The sequence below is a fragment of the Papio anubis genome, chromosome 6 (assembly GCF_008728515.1).
Source record: "Papio anubis isolate 15944 chromosome 6, Panubis1.0, whole genome shotgun sequence".
Classification (NCBI taxonomy): Eukaryota; Metazoa; Chordata; class Mammalia; order Primates; family Cercopithecidae; genus Papio; species Papio anubis.
This window is the reverse complement of record NC_044981.1, coordinates 47,507,532-47,521,588: the sequence shown is the minus strand read 5'-3', so window position 1 is coordinate 47,521,588 and position 14,057 is coordinate 47,507,532. Positions and strand designations below refer to the sequence as shown.

General features: G+C 35.8%; 1 pseudogene; it reads right to left on the bottom strand.

Moving 5' to 3' along the window:
• Window positions 1–11,343: 11,343 nt before the first annotated feature.
• LOC110743097 overlaps window positions 11,344–14,057 on the bottom strand; it is a 44,849-nt pseudogene continuing 42,135 nt past the window's right edge.

Below are 14,057 nucleotides of genomic sequence, written 5' to 3'. Positions count from 1 at the left end.
TTCTTTGTTTTGCAAGTACTTTCACATCTGAGTTTTCCTCAGCTTTCAAATCTGTTTCTAGATTGGTAATTCAATTAAAAACAATTATTACATACTGGGAGAATATGTGTGCTAAGGATGTTTGAAGTGTTTATGAGAGTGAAACCTAAAAATCATGATTTTTGGGTTCTGAGATTCACTAGAAGATTGGCAGATATAAATTAATGAGAGAAGAATATGTGATTATAGTTATTAAATCTATAAAGCTAATACAGAAAAGAAACAATATGAGTGATACTGATATTAAATCATCTTGGTTAATAGGAAGGAGTTTGATTTTCTTTCTTTGCAGGCATTAATGAAAGAGGCATGATGAAAGAAATAGAAGTTGGCATCCACAAAAATATTGATTCTGACCCTAACTGTCCTTTCTTGATGTTCCATAGTGGTTGCAAGTTTTTAAACTGAATGCCTGGTCTTTAGAATTTTAACTTCAGGATTTGTATTCGTCCATTTTCACAATAATGATAAAGACATACCCAAGACTGGACAATTTACAAAAGAAAGAAGTTTATTGGACTTACAGTTCCACAGGGCTGGGGAGTCCTCACAATCATTTCAGAAGGCAAAGAGGAGCAAGTCACTTCTTACTTGGATGGCTGCAGGCAAAGAGAGAGCTCATGCAGAGAAACTCTCATTTTTAAAGCTGTCAGTTCTGAGACCCATTCACTATCACAAGAACAGCACAGGAAATATCTGCCCCCATGATTCAATCATGTCCCTCTGTGTCCCTTCCACAACACGTGGGAATTGTTGGAACTACAAAATGAGATTTGGGTGGGGACACAGAGTCAAACTCTATCAGGTTTGGACTATGATATCCATTTTTAATTTTCAGTCCTGGGTTCCTCTGTTGCCTCTTTATAATTTCCTTGAAGGTATTTCAAAAAATTTCAAAGGGTGGTAAATCTTACCACACAATATATAGCCATTCATTCAGTCACTCATTCAGCTAATCAACACAGGTTCTTGAGCACCTAGAAAATATTAGACATTGTGATATAAAATGGGGATACAACAAAATATTTGAGTATCTCATAGTCTTTTAGAGAAATTTGCAACCTAATATATTCAACTTTTTAGATTTTGGCTTCCTAAATTATTAAAAAATCAAATAGTTTCATCACCATTTCTGACATTCTCTCCTAAATGAAAGAAGTTACCACCTCCCTTGCATTAGATCCCTTTACTTACAAAATTTACTTCCAATAAGCTTGTCAAGAAGTTTTCAGCAAGCATTAGCCAGCTTAACATATACTTATTAAATAACCCCCTCCCCCCAATATAATCCCCTAATACGAAAAGTAAAGAAAAAACAAGATATGAATGCTTTGGAAATGTAACTATATTTGTGGCAGTGATGGCATCAGAGGAGCCAACATTACTGACAGGAAAATTAATTACTGGCTGCCACAGAATTCTGAAGGCTGACACTGTTCTTTTTTCCTTTGAAAAATAAATTGTGCAATTACAGTTCTGGAAAATAAAATTTATTAGAATGTATTGGCAGCATTGATTTAAAATATTGTACTCTGCAAATAAAGTATGTCAGTAAATACAGATACACAAAACTCAAATTTAGTTTAAATAAAAATACCATTATATATTTTATTTTTTATATGACCCTAAAATCCAAGTTATAGAGAAGAAAATATCCAGTACAAGTTGAGGAATTATTCCCTTTATGAAACATAAAATGTAGTTTTTGTTTCCTGGAGGGTTTCAATTCAGTGCTAGGCCCTGAACTGTGCAGAAGCAGAATTTAGGGATCAAAGCTGTTTTGTTACCTATTTGGGAGTCAGGACTGTTTGTAACTGCAAGCAACAGTACTAATGATTTAAGTCTTTGGCCTCCAGATACTTCATTGCAGGAAAAATACAATTTTTCTTTTCCGGAGAGTTTTAATTCAGCACTAGTCCCTGAACTGTGCAGAAGCCAAATTTAGGGATTAAAACTGTATTTATACCTATTTGGGGATCAGTATTACTTACAACTTCAAGCAACAATACTAATGATATAAATCTTTGGCCTCCAGATATCTCATTGCAGGAGTTAGGGTAGAGATGACTAAGAGGCAATAGAGAATCTTGCCCCCACTGACCCCAATATCCCTGGAAAGAAAGCCGTTCTGTGAAGCAGAATGACCCTGAATTTATTCACCATGAATTTCCAGTCTGTTAATTTGCTGTAAGGGAAATTCTTCTGAGTTAAATTAATGAAAATTTTTATACCAAGAATTTGTAACAGATGGCCATGCTGTGAAATTGCTTTCATTCGGCCCCACAGACACAGGTTAGACTTGTTGAAACAACTGGGCTTATGAAAATGTGAGGAAATTTATATAACTCAACTATATAAAGAGCAAAGAGCTGTAATCTCAATATAAAGCTATCATTTCCCAACTAGTGGTATGTGCTATATAAAATGTATTATGTAATACATCATGTTATATAATGTGTGTCGTGGTACATAAAATGAGGTCATCAGAGCAAATACTTTCAGAAAGCACTGATTTAAACAAAATTAAATGTGCTATTTAATTGCAAGACTTCTTGGAAAATTTGCAGTCACAATTGGTTCTATGTCTCTGCCATTAAAAGAAGCATATTAACCATCTTTCTCAATAATTGCTAAGCTCACGAAGAACCCTTTTGCCCTATTTTTCCCTTCCATATCAGATGAATCCTAGATTGCAATTAATTCTAAAATTAATTGCAGAAGCTAAACTGATCTCATAAACCATCACATTTCTTATTTTGAAGATAAAGAAATGGAGGAAAGGAGAGATATGTTGATTTATTAAACGTCACAGTTGACATAATATGTATGCATGCCTTCGTAGATTGGGTTTTTATAAAAAGAAACCTGAAAAATATTGAAACATTAATCCTATGAAAATTCTGTTCTGTTATGTTGAATAAAGTATAACTATTGGAGTAAGTGACTGTTACCTATTAATTTAATAGACAACATATAATACATATAGATTATTATTTTATGTTGAACTAAATTATGTCACTTAATTTCATTACTGTGTTCATTTTTTAGCAGCTAAAACATGTAGAACAAAAGAAAATTATCAGATCTTACAGTGATTTCCAAGTTTCTTGAAATATTGTACAAGTATAGCTTAGCACAAGTTAGATGTATATAAAAATATACATAGATATTTTATCTTCCATTGAGCAACTATAAATTTTTCTTTGTTAAGGTGGACGAGTTGCTAGGGAGAGATGGTATTGAGGGAGATAAACAGGTGAGAGGAAGCCACACAACAAAGATTGTCAGGCCTGTAGATCCTTCTTTCTTTTTCAGCGGTTCATGGGAAAGATGATGATAGCTTGGAATTTGGAAGTAGTGATGGAGATGGGGAAGAGTTAACAGATTAAGAGACAATTAGGAGATAATACTGACAAGACAGGTGTGATGAGTTTGATATGAAAAATGGGTAGCATAAAACCACTTGATTACTCTATTTTTCAGGCTGTGGAACTAGAGAAATCACCGTGCCATTTACTGAAATAGTAAAGGAGAGAAGATGGTGAGGCTGTGAAAAAACAACTATAGGTCCTGTTTAGAACATGCAGAGTTGAGATGCCTTTGAGTATATGGGAGAAAACACCAACCTAGATATGGAGTTCAAATGGGAGTCCTAAGGTAGAAATACATATTTAGAAATCATACAGGTAGAGAAAGTATTTGGGGTTTTGGGTGTGAATGAGAATGCCCAAGGAGAATACTCTGGAAAAATAAGAGACCCTAGAACTCAACCTTGGATGTCTGTATAATTAATGTTTTAGAAGAGAAGGATGAACCTAAAACAAAGAAAATGAAAACATGAAAGGAAAATCATGAGTGTGAGAACATAGAAGCTAATGAAAAAGACTCTTACAAAAGTAAGTACTTAACAATATTGAATGATGCTGATAAAGAAATGATTTAGGATGCGAATTAACAAAGGATCTTTAAAATTACATAAAGCTCAGGCAAACTATAAACTATAAGCAAAGAACCAGGGAGATCTCTTGACACAAAGCTAGGATAAAATCCTAAAACTCTCTTTTTATTTTGAAAGAAATCTGCCAAGTTCACATTTAGCATGCAATAAAAAGTTTTCTCCTTATCTGGTGATAATATAATGGTAAAACAAAAATGTAATATTTTAAAAATTCTTAAATTGTAGCTCAATATTTATTTTAAAAGTTGTTTCAATAATATTTTCTAATTCGCTGTTCAACATCTGCTATGTTAATATACTTTTTTTTTTAAGCAAAAGAATAAAAGGTTTTCTATTCCTAATGACTTTCATCAAATCTGAGGCTCAAGTCACTATCTGTTACATGGGAACAGTATATTGCAGGTTCTGATCTTGAGCTTTGAATATTAAATCATCCAACTGAAAAATCTGAAATAGAGGTAATTTTTAACAGGAAGAGTGATTAAACATGGACTCACTCTGTAGCTAGTTGTAGAGGAAGTGAATCTGGCAGCACATTTCAGTCGTTGTGAAGATTGGTGTAACTTAGAGGCTGAGTCTTCTAAAAAGAAGTTAAAAAGGCTGCTAAATTTGTTTTTCCTTTAGAAATTTCTGGGTTTCGAATTTTCCCTTAATTATAATGCTAGATTTCCTTAGTTTGTCAGTTGCGGTCAGGAAGTCAGCCAATCAAAATGTTTTTTCATAATTGAGGGAAATGACAAATATGTCAAATGGCCATATCAAGACTGAAATAAACCTTACAATCTAAAGACTAACAGCCTGGGATAATCCCTCATTAGAAAGATGATGGCAAATAATAACAGAATTCCAAAGCCGATAGAAATGCAGGGAGGAGGATCCTATCTACGACCAATAGTGATTATTTAAAAATAATTTGAATTCCACAATGCAAGTAGTAGGATATGAGCATAAACATCATTGTAGTAAAGAAGAATGCTTTATAAGCAGATTTATGAAGTCAGCAAGGAATGAAAGAATGTTAAAAAAGACCAGAAAAATGTAGCGTCCGAAATCTAACTTTGGTAGGTCAGTACTTAATATTTAATATTAGCAAGACTTTTCCCTAACCCTAACTCTGAAGTTATTCTAGCCTATGAAAGTTGTTCCTAAAAAATAATCAAATATGTAAAATGAAGCAGTTAGAGATCAGCCTGGGCAACATAGTAAGACTGCATCTCTACCAAAAAAAAAAAAAAAAAAATACAATAAAATAAATTAGCTAGGTATAGTGGTGCACCCCTATAGTCCCAGTTGCTTTGGGAGGCTGAGTTAGGAGGATCACTTGAGCACAGGAGTTCAAAGCTGAACTGAGGTATGACTGCACCACTGTGCTCCAGCCTGGGCGACAGAGCAAGACCTTGTCTCAATCAATCAATCAATCAATCAATATGTAAAATAAAATAAAATGAGCAATGACTACATCAAACCCAGAAGGCAAGATGGTGAGAATGCTACTTCTTGATTGATTATGGGAAACACTCCAGGATGATAGAGAGGTGACAACTCTGGCAAAATGGGTAAAGTCCTCACTGGCTCACTTGTGTTAGGACTTTAGCAGAACAACAAAGGTGAGGAGGGATCCTCTGCCTCTCTTATTCCTGCTTCTCTCAGTTTTGAGTTGATGGCCTAGCACTGCCCTACCCTGGAGGAATAGGCCCCATTCATTCTAATTCAGAATCTACCGTAAATCTAGGGATTCTACTAGTTCAGGGTTTCTCAACTTCAGCACTATGGACATTTTGAGCTGAAATATTCTTCATTATGGGGCTGTCTAGAGCATTGCAGAATATTTAGCAACATCCCTACACTCTACCCGGTATATCCTAAATAAAAACTCAAAATATCTACAGATATTTACAGATGTCTTTTGGGAAGCAAAATCATCATTTTTAAAGGACCGTGGCACTTAAATGAGAAGCAGCATTTGCGGTACCAGGAAAATTGTACTCTCCCAAGGAATTTGCAGATTTAAGCAGTCACACCTTCCCACAGTTCTGTATAAGAACCCATTGAAAGCAAATGTATAAAGAGGGCCATTGGGATGTCTGGCCATTACTTTGCTTCTTCCTCAGTTACTAAGCTGTTTTGGACCTGTTCCTGACTAATTTTCCTATGATATACTCAGGAAAATAGGGACTTTTGTGTTGAGAAAGATATTTATTAAAAAGAAATCACAGAGAAACTCATATAACTGTATTACCAAAACTGTATTTAATTTTATTAATTCTTTCTGATGGCAAGGTTACTTCAAAATGGAGAGTGGAGTAAATTTAAATTGTATAAAGCTGTAAATGAAATACAGTTTATTTCATTTAGTGTACAAAGTAATTGGAACTAGCTTACCACTAGTAAGAACTTCCACTTGTGTAAAACTTCACTCATTTAAAAAATGGTATATATAGTATGTAACTTTCAATATTCTCTTAAATTGAAGTTATTGTTATTCTCTTTTTTTGGATAAAGAAGTTATGGGTTAAAGAAGCTAAATGACTTGCCCCGGGACCTGTGACGAAGGTAATAAGTAGTGTCAAGTAGAAAGTATCAAGGAATCTAATGTTTAAAAATATCTAAGTCATCATAATTAAAAGACAAATTTTAGATAAATAACAAATATGAAGAGCCTGAAACGATTCTTAAAGAAATGAAATTGGCATTTTACAATCTTGTTTGCATTGTTAACTTGCTAAATAACCCCCGCCCCGACCCCTTTTCTAGACTTTTCAGCCTAAAAAGCTCAGGGCAGCCCTGGTAAGAATTATTGGCAAATATTCATGAAAGTTGTTCTGTACCATGAGAAATGACACCTTCCTTTTGTTGTTATTCCATGTTCAGTGCTGTAGGACTACAGAGAAAAAGAAAAGAAAGACAACTTTGCTCTTCATTGTAGTCTTCTATTGAGAACACAGCAGCAGAGCAGATGTCAAAAGCCAAACTCAGCATATTGGGAAGAAAATTTGTTCGTCAGCTGCTAACTGTGGGGAGCAATGGCAGGGCTTGAAATCTGGAAAAAATGGGGCTTAGAAATCTGCAGTGAATTCCCTAGACAGGCTTGCAGCAGGAGATAGGATGGTTGCAGAGCAAATAAGCTGTAGAGCTAACTCAGATGCAACCAGTCATGCTGACTTGTCACTTACAAAGAAAAAAAGCTTAACATAATTGTGGCATTTACTCTGAAAGCAGTTAAAAGTCTACTATTGCTAAATAGGAAAGGCAAATCATAAAACATAATGTTTGCTACATGAGTTCATTTTAATAAATTATATGTGCATACTTACGGTTATATTTATTCCCAGACTGAAAGTAACGTATTCCAAGAGAAAAGGGTAAAAATGCGTGTGGGGTGAGGTGGAAGTATAATATGTATGATTTCTATTTCCTGCTTTCAGGATTACCAGTTGTTTCTGAGGTTCTTTATGATTAACATTTGTTATATATGACATATTGTACATTATTGGAGTTACTGATGACCCATGTAATATAGAGAACAGCATATGCCCTAATCAAACATTTGAAAGAACATGTGTTTGAAAATGTGCCAAAATAAATAATAGCTAAAATCTCACCAAGTTTGGCAAAATACATAAACTTAGAGATTCAAGAAAGTATGAGAACTCAAACAGGATAATTTAAAAGAAAACCACATCAAGCCAAAAAGAAAAAAAAAAAAAATTATATCAGGGAGAAATAAATAACACCTTGCCTACATGGGAGAAATGTCTTGAATGTCAGAAGATTTCTCATCAGAAATCATAAAGACCAGAAGGAAGTGGCATAACAGTTTTCAGATGTTGAAAGAGAAGCACTGTCAATCTGGAATTTTACATCCAGGGAAAATAAATTTCCAGAATAAAGGAGAAATCAAGACATTCTCAGAAGAAAGAAAAGCTAAGAGAATTTGTTCCCAATAGATGTCCTTAAAAAGAATTACAAAAGGCAATTCTTTTTTTTTTTTTTTTTTTTTTTTTTTTGAGACTGTGTCTTGCTCCCAACTACAAAGGGCAATTCTTTAAAGAGATAGAAAATTATAAAAGCAAGGATCTTACTACTTCATTGTGGCTGAGCCAGTATTCAAGCTGCAGAACAACATCTCCTTTACTCTTCCCTCTCCTTTACTCAAGCAGAAAGAGTCTATCCCTTTAGGTACCACACCTGAGAATGTGCTGGGTAACACCTGAAGATAGCAGGGCTCTGAGTTTCACACAAAGCCCCTGGCAAGTACTGCCTCACTACCACTGATGATTATTCAGGGCCAAAGAACTCTTTAGTAGGTAGGTAATGAGTCCTGCCAGGACTAGGTTCTTTCCTTTAAGAGAACAGTTTCCTTTCTGGCCCAGGGTGTGTCTAGATATGTCCAGAGCTAGGACCTCTGATGGGAGACCTCAGGACTCTACCTGTTGCCCTTTTCTCCTGTGGCTGAGCTGGTAGCCAATTTGCAAGACAAAGTCCTCTTTACTTCCTCTTCTCCTCTTCTCAAGCAGAAGGAAGGAGTCTCTCCCAGAGTTGTGAACTGTGCTGCCTGAGGTTGAGGGAGGGGCGATGCAAACACTTCCTAGGTTGCCGAGCCTCACAACTCACTAGGTTACGTGCACCGCAAGTATGCTAGTTCTGAGCTCCCCCAAGCACACAGATTTTCTCCCTGTACTATGTGGCTATTGTCAAAGGATGGAGGATGAGCGATGCAGGTAATTCACAATTGTTGTTTTTACCCTCTTCAGTGCAACTTCTCTTAATATCATGTTAAAACTTTGTATTGTGATCACCCATCTGATTTTTAGTTTACATGAAGGTGCTTTTTGTGTGGATAGTTGTTCAGTTTGGTGTTACTTCAGGCAGTATGATCACTAGGGGCTTCTATTCAGCCATCTTATTCTGCCTCCCTCTCTATTATTATTATTATTATTATTAATTTTTGCCTCTACTTTCTTTTTTTATTATACTTTAAGTTTTAGGGTACACGTGCAAAATGTGCAGGTTTGTTACATATGTATACATGTGCCATGTTGGTATGCTGCATCCATTAATTCATCATTCATGTTAAGTATTTCTCTTAATGCTATCCCTCCCCCATCCCCCCACCCCATGACAGGCCCCAGTGTGTGATGTTCCCCACCCTGTGTCCAAGTGATCTCATTGTTCCATTCCCACCTATGAGCAAGAACATGCGGTGTTCGGTGTTCTGTCCTTGCGATAGTGTGCTCAGAATGATGGTTTCCAGCTTCATCCACGTCCCTACAAAGGATGTGAACTCATCTTTTTTTTATGGCTGCATAGTGTTCCATAGTGTATATGTGCCACATTTTCTTAATCCAGTCTATCATTGATGGACATTTCGGATGGTTCGAAGTCTTTGCTATTGTGAACAGTGCCACAATAAACATGTGTGCAGGTGTCTTTATAGTAGAATGATTTATAATCCTTTGGGTATATACCCAGTAATGGGATGGCTGGGTCAAATGGTATTTCTGGTTCTAGATCCTTGAGTAATCACCACACTGTCTTCACAATGGTTGAACTAGTTTACACTCCCACCAACAGTGTAAAAGTGTTCCTATTTCTCTACATCCTCTCCAGCACCTGTTGTTTCCTGACTTTTTAATGATCACCATTCTAACTGTTGTGCGATGGTGTCTCATTGTGGTTTAGATTTGCATTTCTCTGATGACCAGTGATGATGAACATTTTTTTCATATATCTGTTGGTTGCGTTAATATCTTCTTTTGAAAAGTGTCTGTTCATATCCTTTGCCCACTTTTTGATGGGGTTAATTTTTTCCCTATTAATTTGTTTAAGTTCTTTTAGATTCTGGATATTAGCCCTTTGTCAGACGGGTAGATTGCAAAAATTTTTCTCCCATTCTGTAGGTTGCCTGTTCACTCTGATGGCAGTTTCTTTTGCTGTGTAGAAGCTCTTTAGTTTAATTAGATCCCATTTGTCTATTTTGGTTTTTGTTCCCATCACTTTTGGTGTTTTAGTCATGAAGTCCTTGCCCATGCCCATGTTCTGAATGGTATTGCCTAGGTTTTCTTCCAGGGTTCTTATGGTTTTAGGTCTAACATTTAAGTCTTTAATCCATCTTGAATTAATTTTTGTAGAAGGTGTAAGGAATGGATCCAGTTTCAGCTTTCCACATATGGCTAGCCAGTTTTCCCAACACCATTTATTAAATAGGGAATCCTTTTTCCATTTCTTGTTTTTGTCAGGTTTGTCAAAGATCAGATGGTTGTGGATGTGTGGTGTTATTTCTGAGGGCTCTGTTCTATTCCATTGGTCTATCTCTCTGTTCTGGTACCAGTACCATGTTGTTTTGGTTACCACAACTTTGTAGTATAGTTTGAAGTCAGGTAGCGTGATGCCTCCAGCTTTTTTCTTTTGACTTAGGATTGTGTTGGCAATGCGGGCTCTTTTTTGGTTCTGTATGAACCTTAAAGTAGTTTTTTCCAATTCTGTGAAGAAAGTCATTTGTAGTTTGATGGGCATGACATTGAATCTATAAATTACCTTGGACAGTATGGCCATTTTCATGATGTTGATTCTTCCTATCCATGAACAGGGAATGTTCTTCCATTTGTTTGTGTCCTCTTATTTCATTGAGCAGTGGCTTGTAGTTCTTGAAGAGGCCCTTCACATCCCTTGCAAGTTGCCTTCCTAGGTATTTTATTCTCTTTGCAGCAATTGTGAATAGGAGTTCACTCATGATTTGGCTCTCTGTTTGTCTGCTGTTGGTGTATAGGAATGCTTGTGATTTTTGCACATTGATTTTGTATCCGGAGGCTTTACTGAAGTTGTTTATCAGCTTAAGTAGATTTTGGGCTGAGACGATGGGGTTTTCTAAATATACAATCATGTCATCTGCAAACAGGGACAAAACAGGATACGTTCCATCAATACCTAGTTTATTGAGAGCTTTTAGCATGAAGGGCTGTTGAATTTTGTTGAAGGCCTTTTCTGCATATATCGAGATAATCATGTGGTTTTTGTCTTTGGTTCTGTTTATGTGATGGTTTATGTTTATTGATTTCCATATGTTGAACCAGGCTTGTGTCCCAGGGATGAAGCCAACTAGATTGTGGTGGATAAGCTTTTTGATGTGCTGCTGGATTTGGTTTGCCAGTATTTTATTGAGGATTTTTGCATTGGTGTTCATCAGGGATATTGGCCTAAAATTCTCTTTTTGTGTTGTGTCTCTTCCAGGTTTTGTTATCAGGATGATGCTGGCCTCATAAAATGAGTTAGGGAGTATTCCCTCTTTTTCTATTGATTGGAATAGTTTCAGAAGGAATGGTACCAGCTCCTCTTTGTACCTCTGGTAGAACTTGGCTGTGAATCTGTCTGGTCCTGGATTGTTTTTGGTTGGTAGGCTATTAATTATTGCCTCAATTTCAGAGCCTGTTACTGGTATATTCAGGTATTCAATGTTTTCCTGGTTTAGTCTTGAAAATGGCATGACATTAAATAGGTCATCTGTTCCACATAAAAATACAATGACTAACACCTCCTTCTGGCTCCCAAAGTGACAGGGCCTAACAGGCCATATGAAACATGAGTTATGACAGTAAATTTCATTATTCATACAGTATTGAGAAATCCATGACATTAGAGGAGTCCCACGTCTAAACCCTTCACTTCAAGGCTACCACGTAAAAGTGAACTGAAGGGCACAAGGAGAGAATGGCGGACACAGGCCCAGGAAGATTCTTGTAAACGGTGTGAGGAGATCTTTCAAGGACTCTTTCATCCCGTCCTCTGTTTCCAGTTCTGCCAATTGCCTTCTAAGGGTATTGACTTTTGCTTGTAATTCCTTGTTATATTCAATGATGTTAACCATTTCTTCATCTGCTTCATCCAAATACTTAGAAGATCTATTCCAATGTAGGAAAATACCTTCCCACAGCAGAAGACTCTGCGGAGCAACTGAAGGCCAGGTGACAAGGTTGTTGGCTTCAAAGCGGGGACTGGTGAATTTCCTCAGCTCATTGGGCTGATTGACCCAGGGCCACAAAGACATCGTCTTCTGCTGTAGCTTCAACTTACATCTTTCACTTTCGTTGTTGCCCAGAAATGTCTATCATTATTTTTAAATGGTGGTGATAATTCTCATTGACAGTGTTTTCATTTCCTTTGGATATATACCTAGAAGTGGGATTTCTGGATCATATGGTGGTTTAATTTTTAATTTTTTTCAGGAAACTTTATACTGTTTTCCATAATGGCTATACCAATTTATATTCTCACCCACAGCATACTAGGGGGCCCTTTTCTTCACCCCCTCTTTCATCAACACTTATCTCTTGTCTTTCTGATAATAGTCATCCTAATAGATGTGAGGTAACATCTCTTTGTGTTTTTGATTTGCATTTATTGATGATTAGTGTTGCTGAGCATGTTTTCATATAAGACGAAAATGGTTATTCATACGTCTCCTTTGGAAAAATATCTATTCAAGTTCTTTTCTCATTTTTAAATCAGTTTTATTGTTTGCTATTATGACATATAGAAGTTTATTCTATGTTTTAAATATCAATCCCTTATCCCATATATGGTTTGCAAATGTTTATCCTCACTTTGAAGGTTGCCTTTCCTTTTTGTTTATTGTTCCCTTTGCTGTGCAAAAACCTTTTAGTTATACATAGTCCACTTGTTTATTTTCATTTTTGTTACCTGTGCTTTTGATGTTATATGAAAAATATATTGTCAAGGCTAACATCGAGAGGCTTTATTCCTATATTTTCTTCTAGCAGTTTTACAGGTTCTGATATAATATTCATGCCCTCAATTTATTTTCAGTTAATTTTTTTTTTTATATGGGGTAAGATAATGGTCCAATGGTCCAATTTTATTCCTTTGCATGTGGATATTTAGTTTTCCCAACACTGTTTAATGAAGAGATTATCTTTTCCCCATTGGGTTTTCTTGGCATTCTTGTAAAAGATTAGTTTATCTTATATATATACATTTATTTCTGGGGTCTCTATTTTGTTTCTTTGTGCTATGTGTCTGTTTTCATGTCAGTATTTCATTGTTTTGATTACTCTATCATTGTAATATAGTTTGAAATCAGAAAGTATGATACCTTCAACTTTGTTTTTCTTTGTTAAGACTGTGTTTCCCATTTTGGGTCTTTTATGGTTCCACATAAATTTTAATTTTGTGTGTGTGTGTGTGTCTATAAAAATGCAATGAAATTTTGTTAAGGATTCCATTGAATGTATTGATTGCTTTTTGTAGCATGGACATTTTATTATTCTTTGAATTTGTAAACATGTTGTTTCTCCATTTATTTGTATTTTCAGTTTCTTTCATCAATGTCTGATCTTTTCTGTGTATATATCTTTCACATCCTGGTTAAATTTGTTCGTTTTTATTTTATTGTATTATATTTATTTATTTTTGAGTCAGAGTCTCTGTCACATCGGCTGGAGTGTAGCAGCACTATCTCAGCTCACTGCAACCTCCACCTCCTGGGTTCAAGCAATTCTCATGTCTCAGCCTTCCCAGTAGGTGGGATTACAGATGTGCACCACCACACTTGGCTAATTTTTGCATTTTTAGTAGAGATGCAGTTTCATCATGTTGGCCAGGCTGGTCTTGAACTCCTGACCTTAAGTGATCCATCTGCCTCAGGTATCCCAAAGTGCTGGTATTACAGGCATGAGCCACCATGTCCGGTCAAATTTATTCTTAAATATTTTATTCTTTTCAGTGCTATAGTACATGCAATTTTTTAAAAATTTATCTTCAGAGAGTTTGTTGTTAGTGTATAGAAATGCAACTAATTTTTGTATGTTGATGTTAAATAATACTTTATTGAATTTCTTTATTAGTCTAATTTTTTTTGTGTGAGTTCTTAGGGTTTTCTATATATATATATATCATGCACTCTACAGGCAGATTTAGTATACTTTTGTGATTTTGATGCCTTTTCTTTCTTTTTCGTGCCAACTGCTCTGCTAGGACTTCCACTACTCTGTTAAAGACTGGACAGACCTGTCTTTTTCCTGATCTTAGAAGAAAAACTTTTAGC